Source organism: Lissotriton vulgaris, chromosome 10 (assembly GCF_964263255.1).
Source record: "Lissotriton vulgaris chromosome 10, aLisVul1.2, whole genome shotgun sequence".
NCBI lineage: Eukaryota > Metazoa > Chordata > Amphibia > Caudata > Salamandridae > Lissotriton > Lissotriton vulgaris.
In genome coordinates this window covers 1129264916-1129274529 of record NC_141698.1, presented here as the reverse complement: position 1 = coordinate 1129274529, position 9614 = coordinate 1129264916, and the positions used below count along the sequence as shown (strand labels likewise).

The window sequence follows — 9614 nt, the reverse complement described above, 5'->3', positions numbered from 1 at the left end:
GTCACACACCCCTGTCCCAGCACTGTCTGTCCAAGCTCGGCTTCCAAGAATTACCGTCTACCCTGAGGAGCCCCATTACTCCTCCTTCCCCAAGAAACGGTGCCTTGTCTTTTCCCACACCCCCTCCCTCATACATAGGGATACTGATCCACTTTGTGCAGCTATGCCATCCCACACATGAAGAAACGCTGTCCATCCCGACACTGCTGTACTCTCACTCGCGGACACAGGGCTCATCAGTACTCTAGAGACACACTGCCCACCATCAGAAGCATTGACTATGCCCCACGAGGACGCAAATCAACACTACATTACCTCCCAGAACACTGCCCTAGTCTCTTTCACCAACCACATCCCTCTCCCACAACACCCAACCCTCATCACCAGCTTACTTGGCCCGCACAGACGACTGTTAGTGGTAGGGGTTGCAGCAGGCACAGTCCCCCAACCTCCCAAATGTTTGAAAGCCCAATAGCGTGTTGAGCTCGGCAGGACGCTGTAGATCAGGACAGTGGAAGAGCTTGCAGAGTAGCCACTGGGGGGATGCGGACAGGCCGCCTACCCATAGTTTGGCCAAGCGAGGGGACACTGGTACACAGCCCCCCTCCATAGCTCTTTTGGATTCCACGGCCTCCAGGAGTGCCTCGAGGGTCCGTAAGCACTTGCGAAGTGAATAGGGGACTGCTTTCAGTTCGGGGTCGGGCACAATAGAGGACCTTGAGGATCCCATGGCGGGAGACTGGAGGGATGCTGAGGTGCGGGGGCTCGAAGGAAAGTTGTCGTGGAAGAGGCAGCAGGTCACCGTCCGGTCCCAGTCTCCCAGGCTTGCTGCTGCGCCTCCGTCCAGACCCCTAGGAGATCACAGATGTTTCTCCATTGTCGGTTTCAGAGGTGTCCCCAGTCCAAACCCCAGGAGTCTCAGTGGGGCTTCCATGAAGCCTTCAGGAGATCCCAGCAGTACCTGCATTCTGACCCACGTCAGTCCCAGCATCAGCACCGTGCCTGGCCCCGGTGCTTGCAGAGCAGCCCCATGACATCCCCTGGCCAGATGCTCCCCTTGCTTCAGCACTCTGCTTCTCCAAAGGCGCCGGACCAGACTGGATCATCTGGACCTTAACATGTGACAAGGATCCGGAGTTGCTCCTTCCTCCTTCCTTCCCCGGCTCCTGGGTCTGATCTTGCCTAGTTCCCTAGTCCTCCTCGGGGGCAGGAACCCAGAGATGCATGTGGCTCCGTGCACCACCGCTCCGGGGGCAGGACACGTTCAGCTGTCTCCTCCAAAAAGACAGATCATCAAACTGCAAACAACCTATGCCAGTTCGGCGCTCGCAAACATCAAGAAATCATCCAAAACGGTTTTGGGGGTGGGGGGATCCTACATTTCTATCCCTCACATGCACAACATGAAGAACGCAGAAAATCGGTTTAAAGTGAAGCCATGTGTGGGGTCACAGCATGTCCAGGGAAAGCCAGGTAAATCTGGATGTGAACTGTTTGTGAAAGTGGAAAACCATCAGCTCACAGAGTCACAAAGTGACAACATCCTCTTTGGGGGAATGTCACCAGCCCCTCCAGTTTCTTAGGGCAAAAGTGGCAAAATTAAAGAACTATGGCCAGAATTTGAGAGAATCCTCAAGCTTGTATGCTTGAAATTGATACTCTCCCCACCAAGGGGGGCCCAACAGGAGGATAGTGACTATGTGATTGCTCTGCTGTGGACAGTCTTCAGGTCGCTGGTGTTGCAATGGATAAAACACTGTGGTTTCGAGTGTACAGGGTCACAGATGTGGGGCTCTGTCTGTAAAATGGAGACAGCCCTCAGCTGCTTCCGAGCTCTGCCCCCTCAGACACCAGCTTTACCAAGAAGCAAGCAAAGCAGCAGGAAAACCGCACTTCCACTGCAGCGCCGAGCAAAGAAGCCAAAATCCGCCAGACAGCTGGGAAGAGAGAAGTAGCCACGACTCTGCCGATTGTCTGTACGGCCCACATTCAGTGTTACTTAACTCGGTCATGTGACGTCACTGGCTGCAGCACTCTCATTCAGCCCGGCCAAACTCCCGGCTCCGAAATAAGTATTTGCTGGCACCCATAAAATGATTCTGCCCCACAGCTCGGGCGGCCCGGTCGTACAGCAAGTGCAATCAGCGGTGTTGCAAGGCAGCTGAGTCCCATGATTCCGGCACCGCCCGCGGCGCTAACCATTGAGCAGCTGGCCTCCACCTCCAATTTAATTACAAAATTTAACTCCCGGCGCGCAGTGCCCGCGCCAGGCTAAACATCAGCAGTAACAACCTCGCCTCAGCATGCAAGTTGGACCTCCTTCTTGTACCAAGAAACGCGAGGAGACAAGGCTAAGGCGCAGAGAGGAGGACACAGCTTGCGGACAACGAAAACAAATGTCACTAACCAATGACAGAGCCAATTGGCGAGTGCTCCAGGCATGAAGGAAGCAAGGCAGCGCGGTTGCAGGAAGCCTGGAGCACGCAGTACACGTGACGCCTCATAAAGATAAGAAAAGCATTTGCGACACACGGAAAGTACACGAGTCAGTTCGGGTGGGTTGGCCTAAAAAGTGAAATGGAGGTAACCCAAGTAGGTAATTTCCAATGGCAGGCCACCATTTATCATAAACGGTGAGGCCAGCCAATGGAAATAAGGGGCGGGTCTTCAAGACCTTTTCTCAAAGTCCTAATTGACAATAAAGCTCGCCGAGCAAGCAGCGCATGCACTGCAACGCTAGGCGAGACCTAATAAATATTGTCACTCCAGACTCGATCCCTGCTTCTCAGAAGCGTGTCTTGTTATTTCAAATAACACATTTCAGTGATGGTTTTTGTGGTGAATCCCCCCCCTAAATTCACCACCAATGTCTTTATGGTGAATAAAGTTGTGGAATGTGTATCTGATGGAGAAATGAAATCATTAGATGGAGATAATTCTGGCAAACGTGAAAAGACTTGGGCCAAATTTTGCATATTTATAAAGAAAGAAGTCAATGCCCTGTGGATTGATAGATCCATGTGCCCACACAGATCCGCCGTGCAAAGAAACGTGACAACCTTCTCCTTTTGGGGCACCTGGCAATGGTGATTCTGCGCAACCCCCCAACCGCCCCCCCCCCATTGAACTATTTTATCAAAGTCAGTGTGTTATGCCTCTCTGCCCCCTGATGCATGCTTGTGTGCATTAAAGTGCGTATGATTAAGATTGAATCTTGAGTGCCTCTGTGCCTTGAAACACATATAAACAGTGTTGTTAAAAATAAATGAAATGTCCCAGAATTTTACATATTGAGGGACAAATAGAACAGACTATGCTCAGCCTGGGATGGTGGTGACGGATGATGCCAGCTGCTGGGTGCTGGCGCAGACTGGCATGCCTGAGGCGTACATGGGGCCGTATTATACAATGCGGTGCATTTTCCTTGTTAGCGCCGGACGCACCTTTCAAAAGGTGCGCTCGGTGCTAACAGGGAGAGTGTGTGTAATGAGCTTCAAAGACACAGATAAGTGAATAAAAATGCTTTTATTCTTTTCAAGTTGATCACCCACGATGGCAGCGACTCGGCGACAGCGATCCAAGCAGCAACTGACGCAGTCAATTAGGACCACGGCCAACCGCTCGCCCCCGCACGGACCAAGCAATACAATTTAACCACATCGCTACGGCGGCTATTCCGCCGCAGCGCTAAGTGGGCGGGGCGGCCGCGCGGCGGCCGCATGCTGGTGACAGAACCGCTCCGTCACCAGCCGAGGTTGGTCTGTGCTTGTGACAGAGCGGTTCCGTCATGGCCCCGCCCGCTCAATAGAACGCACCGCGCAGGCGCAAAATCAGCACCGCGCAGGTGCGGCGGCAGGGCCATGACGGAACCGCTCCGTCATCAGCACAGCCCAACCGCAGCTGATGACAGAGCGGTTCCGTCATCAGCGTCGAACGGGTTAAAACTAAACACCATAGAGAACACGCAGTGTGACTCGGGCCCGCAGGAGCGGGTGCACGAGGCAAACCGCGAGCCACACTGCCACTTACATTCCACCACATCATCTTCCCCCTTTAACAAAACAAAATAAAGGGGAAGGAAAATTAAATGAACGAAAATTAGAACATGTTTATGTTTTGGCAATTTTTCATAGCCCGCAAATACCCAGGGGTGTCTCGGCGCTGACTGAACAGTCGATGGCTATGGCAGATCTTAATGTGGGAACAGCCAGGTTTTTAATTTCTTCCTGAAGCTAAGGAGAGTTGGGGCAGTTTTTATGGTGATCGGGAGTGAATTCCATAGTCTGACTGTGGAGATCACAAAGCATCTGTCACCCCAGTTAGCTTTCCTTGTACGTTGGACTTTGAGCAGATGAGCTGAGGATGAACGAAGGGTTCTGGGGTTTTCGAGCGGACGGAGGGTGTCTTTGAGAAACTGCGGGCCTGAGTTGTGAATGGCTTTATAGGCAATGCACAGTGCCTTAAATTTTGTACGGCTTATGACAGGGAGCCAGTGAAGTTGTCGGATGTAAGGAGTAATTGAGGTGAACTTGGGAATGCCCAGTAAGATTCTGGCTGAGGCATTTTGCACTAACTGAAGCCTATTAAGGACCTTTTCCTGTGCATTGAGAAGGAGGGCATTACAATAGTCCGTACTGGCAAAAACGAGGGTGCTGATCAGAGTTTTTCCAGGTGGGGTGGGAAGGTAAGGAAGAAGTTTCTTGATCTTCTTCAGAGTGAAGAAGGAGGTGGAGACTACGGAGTTGACGTGATGGTGGAAGAGCAGTCTGTCATCGAATATGACTCCGAGGTTGCGAACCTTAGGAACAGGTTTTGGTGGAGGTCCCATCTCATTGGGCCACCATAGGGGCGCCAGGCAGGTTCCAATTTCCCAAACGTCATCACCTCTGTCTTTTCAGAGTTTAATTTTAGACAGTTTGAGGACATCCAGGAGCTGATGGCGAGCATTCCATCTTGAAAGTTTGCTGCAACTGTCGGTCCATCATTATGTACTGATAGGACCAGCTGGGTGTCGTCGGCATAGGTTGTGAGACTAATGCCTTAGGACTTAATCACCCTCGCTAAGTCCGAAACATAGATATTAAACAGGGTCGGACTTAGCAAGGAGCCCTGTGGTACTCCGCATGGAAGGGAGAGCGTGTGGGAGAAATAAGGGCCCAGCTTTACTGCCTGGGAACGGTTGGCCAGAAAGGAGGCAAGAAGTTCTTTGGCATTGTTTTGAATGCCAATTGCTGAGACACGTCGATCAGAGTGGCATGATCGACCGTGTCGAAAGCCGCAGATAGATCCAGCAGTATTAATACTGCTGCTCCGCCTTTATCTAATGTCAATCTTATTTCGTCTGCTGCTTTTATTAAGGCTGTCTCGGTTCCGTGTTCCTGTCTAAAGCCAAATTGGGTATCGTCCAGTAGGTTATTTTCATCGATAAATTTGGCAATTTGTATATTCATTACTTTTTCGAATATCTTTGCAGGGAAAGGGAGACAAGCAATGATGGGGAGGCGGGATCAAGGGTGGGTTTTTTCAAAAGTGGCTTGATGATGGCCTTCTTCCAGCCTGAGGGATAAGAGCCGGTAGTGAACATAGTATTACAAATGTTCGTCAAGATGGGGGAGATGGCGTCGGGAATGAAGTTGAGGATGGAAGGTGGACATGGGTCCAGGGGTGATCCTGATTTGGTGCTAGAGATTAGTCGAGAGATTTGTTTCTCAGAGACTGATTTGAAGTTACAGAAGGAAGAGACGTTGATAACTGGAGATCGTTTAACTATGATGGTTGAAGGAGGTTTGTGAAGAAAGGCTGAGAAAATAGATGTGACTTTGTCCTTAAAGAAATCTGCAAGGAAATTGCAGAGGGATTGGGACGTGTCGGAAGGGGGTGCGGGGGGGTTTGAGAGATGATTAACTACTTGAAACAGTTTTCTTGCGGAGTTTTGGGCCTGATTGATTTGGGAAGTATAGTAAATCGTTTTTTTCTGAGGTGATGAGGTCTTTATATTTGGATAGGGCGCTTTTATATGAGATTTTGTAAATAGGGTTGTAATACCTGCGCTAGTGTCTTTCCAAATTTCTGCAATGTTGTCTTTGTAGACGTAGGGATTCAGAGAACCATGGGGCAGAAGGAAATTTTCTATTGCGTTGAGAGGTTTTGAGGAGTGCCAGTTTGGAGCATGCCGTGTCCAAGATGTTGAGATAGTTGCTAGAGGCTAATGATGGATCCGGTTCCATTAGGTTTATGCCCTCGGTCAGCATCGAGGCAAGGTGATAGGTATCGATGTTTTTCCACTCTCAAATAATTTTTATATTTGCTGGGCTTTCTGGACTCACGAGACCTAGTACACATGTTAGTCGTTGCATTGGCAATTCCTCTGACACTTGGCACGGACACTTCACTACCAGTTGCTGACTGTACCCATTATATCCAATCCAAATCTGTGACATTACCTTTCTTCTGGTTAATAATGTTAGCTTGCTACTGAGATCAAGTCACAATGTTCCTCACATTCCACCACCCTTTATTTTCCAACATAATTGAACCTCTGCTGACTCTCAATACTTTGGTGAGAGAGGAAACAACCATTTCACCCTTCCTCACCATGACTGGTTTCTTGAACAAGACATAATTAGCAACCCTGGGAAAATGGTTACATGCTGCACTGCACCTGTCAACTTGAGCCATTCTGAGCTGCTTCAGCTCGACACGTGGAATGACTTTTTGTTTGACCACTAAACTGCAATCAGTGTCTTTGATTTCAAGTTGTTCCTTCAACCATGTAGGAAATAGAGGAATGGACACCTCTCCCCCTCAACAACATGAATGGAGTGAGTCCCGTGGTGCAGTGTGGTGTCGAATTATATTCCCAAACTTTCTGCTGGAGAGTCTGTTTGATATCTAAATTGGCTGCTATGGCTGTTTGCACCCCTTCTTTGATCATTTTGTTCCCTCTCTCCACCAAACCACATTCCAGCTAAGTATACTCAAACTTGAACCATTATCCCTTTTTGCTGGTTTTTCTTCCCTTGGACGCAGAGCGGTGCCATTGGTGTAACTCCAGTTGGCAAAATACTGTCAGCCATAAAGTCTAAGGGTGTTGGTGGTCAATCTTGTTGATCCAAACTTTGGTAAACTTGGAAATTAGTAGACAAGGGTATGGATGTTCCAGGGGCATTGTAAGGGGTGGTTGGACGTTTGTAAAAGTAACCCAAAGGAAGAGCACTAATATCGGTGGGAGGATTAAGGGTTGCATCATTTATAGACAAGATGTGGCGAACCTGCTGGGGCCTTCTACAATTTTAAACAACACATTCCCCCTGAATGCATTTATGGGAGGGGCCGGCCCACCCGACTCTTCTTGCCATAATGATGTCCTCCATCCTGTGTGGTTCAAAACGTTTGTGCTTGCAAAGCCAGTCCACTGACTTTCTTTGCAAGTCGGACCAAGACTCTCTCTGTCCCTTTTTTAATGGGGGAACTCCGCTTAAAACCAGGACATATGGTACAGAGGCAGGAGGAAGATGCAAGACGTCCGGGTTGTTAATAGGGCTTGGCTCCCTGGGTACTCGGGTGACATCGTTGCTGCCATTATTTGGCCTTAAGGACGGCTTAGGGGATCTGCTATTATCTGCATTTTCTTTGCGTGTCCTTCCCCTATCCCTGCAGCTATCACCCTGAGTTGTTGAAGGTGGTGTCGTAGTATCAGCTACTCTATCAAGGTTAGGGGCCTTGTCACAATTTGATATACCAGACAACGTGGGTTCAAGAGCAATTATACCCTCTCCCACCCTTTTTATGTTTGCTGCTACATCATTTATTTTGTGCATTTCTTTCCATAGGCCATCCAATTTCATAGCAAAAACCCACATTAAATCATCCAATCTCGATTCAAAGCCTTCCATCAGGGTATCCAAAATTTCAATGACCAAATCGTGTGTGTTAGCGCCACTGGCAAATGGTAATTCAGTCTGAGTGGAAATAGAGTTAGTTGGCCTAGCCTCAAGTATTCCAATATCAGCCCCGCCTTTGTTGTTCCTCGCGTTGGCTGTATTGGAGTCTATTGATTTTCTTCTAAGTTCCACCTGATTGGATTTCGATACACTAGTCTTACTACCCAATACAGAAGCAGTCAATATCTGCAGTTTAGTAACCGTGCCTCGCGTGTTGCTTGCTGGGGCATGTGGGTCCTGGGTAATCTGGGCCATGATCGGTGGGGTCTTTATTAATTCTATGTCCGGACTCAAAGGCACAGTGTTGGACTTGGCCCTTCTGGCAGGTTCATCCCTGAACTTTTTGCCTAGTGATTTCTGGTCTTTGCGCACTTTGACACTGTGGCGCAGTGTAAAGTGCGTCCTCTCCCTGAGTGCATGTGTGAGATTGGCCTGCTCTCCCATAGGAATGCATGGGGAATGTCTGTGTCCCTGGTAGTTCCTGATGCGTGAGGCGTGCATGGTCAAGTCTGGTATGTACGAACTCGTGAGAGTGAATGCTGCGCAATGGTATGTGCGGTGTGTATGTGTCTTGTGCGGAAGCGCCACTTCTAGACATGGCTGAGTATGTGCTGTGAAGGTGCTGGCGTGTGATTGGCTGGAGCTGGCTGGGATGCCAGGCTCCAGGAAGTCTGTGTGGGTCTGCCCCGGTGGTGAATGGAGAGATTAGCATGCTGATGTGAGGGAGGGGCTGCGCCTGTGTCCTGAATGGGGCTGGGTTTTCCCCACACAATGCTGGCTCCGCCCCCTGTGGTGCGACTGATGACCCTAGCCTGCCTGATGAATGAAAGGGGTGGTTGAGCCATCAACAGTGCTCTCAGACCAGCTGCGACTGGTTCTGCCCCCACCCTGCACCCACAGACAAAAGGGAAAAGGTGTATAAAAGAGGGGCTGTGACCCCATGAAGATGTTCTTGTTTTTGACTTGGATCTACCAGGGGCGTGCTGCTGCTTGGGCCCAGGGGAAGGCTTGCCTCCCCTGGGCTCTGCCCAGCCCCTGGCTTGCTGATGGACCCCTGAAGGACTGAATTGGTGACCTTTCCCCTCCTAGCGCAAGGAGCGCTTTCATTTGCCTGCCTGGGCAGAGCGCTGTCGTTTTCCCTCTGAGGGAAGCGCTCCTGCCCTTTTTAGTGCCCCAGAGTGCTTCGTTGCACTTTATCCTTAATTGACGGGTGCCACCCCGATTATGGCGCCCTTTGCGAGTGCCCACCTCGCTTCACTGTTTTCTTTTGGTCTCGAGGGTGTCCACCCCTCTTAAATGCCCCCGAGAATCACCGCCGCGGCCCGAGCGCCGCAAAACAGGAAGCCAGGCACTACGGTGCCTGACGCGGGGCGGGACTTCCGGTTTGCCGGAGGAAGTCCCGCCCGCCGCCGCGCTGTGATTGGCTGCCCACCGCCGCCGACCGGAAGGGGATTGAGGCTGAGCAATGGCCGCCCGGGGCAGCCAGCAAAGTGCAGCGCCGGTGTTGTGGGGCTCCCATGTAATGGAGGGAGCCCCGGCCAAGGAGTCCAGCCCGCAGCACCGGAGGGCCCCGAGGAGCGGGAGCTCTCCTTCCCCCCAGCCGCCGCGAGACCGGTGAGTGCCTGTGAACGGAGGGGGGGCGTTGGGGCCCATTGCCCGCCCCTCCCCTCT

The 9614-nt window shown here is 50.8% G+C and overlaps 1 pseudogene; it reads right to left on the bottom strand.

The window, feature by feature from the left end:
- Positions 1-412: 412 nt before the first annotated feature.
- LOC147689444 (SMAD family member 6-like) lies at positions 413-1120 on the bottom strand (annotated as a pseudogene).
- Positions 1121-9614: the final 8494 nt, after the last annotated feature.